This window comes from Fukomys damarensis, unplaced genomic scaffold, assembly GCF_012274545.1.
Source record: "Fukomys damarensis isolate Sample0158 unplaced genomic scaffold, DMR_v1.0_HiC HiC_scaffold_20, whole genome shotgun sequence".
NCBI lineage: Eukaryota > Metazoa > Chordata > Mammalia > Rodentia > Bathyergidae > Fukomys > Fukomys damarensis.
The window spans coordinates 16,425,129-16,426,633 of NW_022900932.1; positions in this window are offsets into that span (position 1 = coordinate 16,425,129).

A 1,505-nucleotide genomic window follows, 5' to 3' on the forward strand; every position below is an offset into this window, starting at 1 on the left:
GGCGGGAGGCGGAGCGCTATCGGAGAAGGCGGGGCCAGCACCGGAAGGGACTCTGTCCTCCAGCCGGCCTGGTGGGAAACAGCAGCAGGCGAGCCGAGAGTGACTGTGTCAGACTCCAGGCCGACCTAGGACAGCGGGGTTGGTGGAAGGCAGGGAACCTGTGGGCTCCATAAATAGGGTCAAGCCCTAGAAGATTGTCCTGACGCCTTGGGAGGGGACCAGCTCCCTTCCAGGAGCCAACTCAGTGATCACTGCTACATGTACTGCCCCTTTTCTTTGACAGTGTCTATGCCAAATGCCAAATAATTACTTAATCCTGTTTCGGCTCTGCAAGGTAGATCATTCATCACAGAGAGGCCAAGAAACATACTGCCTGACAGGTTGTTACTAGAGTTTTAGGGCAAAAGCTCGGGCTAGTGGGTCCCAGAAGATCAAGTTCACCCACCAGTCCCATAACTCCAATCAAAGAGCAGTGCAAAGGGCAGGAAAGGAGCTTTAATCAACATGGCCAAGCTGGAAAGTACAGATAAAGTTCAGGATCTGTCTCTAAGAGGCTTATAGACACTTGGTTTTAAAGAAAATGGAAAGAGCCGGGCGTGGTGGCGCACACCGCACACCGCACACCTGTAATCCCAGCACTCTGGAGGCTGTGAGTTCGAGATCAGCTTGGGCTACATAGTGAGTTCTAGGTCAGTCTCAACTACATAGTGAGACCCTGTCTCAAAAAATTAAAAAAAAAAGAAAATAAAAAAGAAAATGGAAAGAAAGTGGGAGTTGGCAAAACTGTGAGCATAGGTCACCCTGGCATGTCCTTGGCCTGGTTGATGGGCATCTCAGGACTGGTTCTGCGAGGTTCTGGGAGAGCCATCATTGACCGAGGCACAGTTCGGTTCCCATTGTGAGGTGGGGACTCTTACTCTGAGGATCAGCTTCAGATCCTATCAAAACATGGGATGCCAGGCATGGGGGTGCACACTGTTTCCAGCATGCAGGAGGATCATTGTGAGTTTGAGGCCAGCCTGGGCTACATAGTGAGTTCAGGGCCAGCCTGAACTACAATGGGAGACCCTATGTCAAAAAACAAACCAAAGGAGGTATCTGCCCCCACTTGAGGGGTGACCCCATCATGGGGTGGTCTTCGAGGCTCTGCTTTCCTCAAACCAGAAATGTCTACAGGTTTAGGACAATGACTGGAGACTTCCAGCCATCACTGCAGGTGGGTCTGGAACTGCACATTTTAAAAGCTGGCAATTGGATGGCCTTCAGATCCTAAGGATTTCTTCACTATTTTCTTGGTGTCCTCAGTCTTAAAGGGGGATGAGAGAGGTTAGGTAAATTTAGGGATAACAAGCCTTGTAATTCAGACACTCCTTAAGTGATTAGCATGCCCATGTGCAGACCTGAGCACAGATCTGATCCCAAGTTCTGAAGCAGAAGGCAGAAAGGTAAAATGAAGGCAGAGATGCCAGGCTTTATCTTTGTTTTTTTTTTTTTTTTTTTTTTTT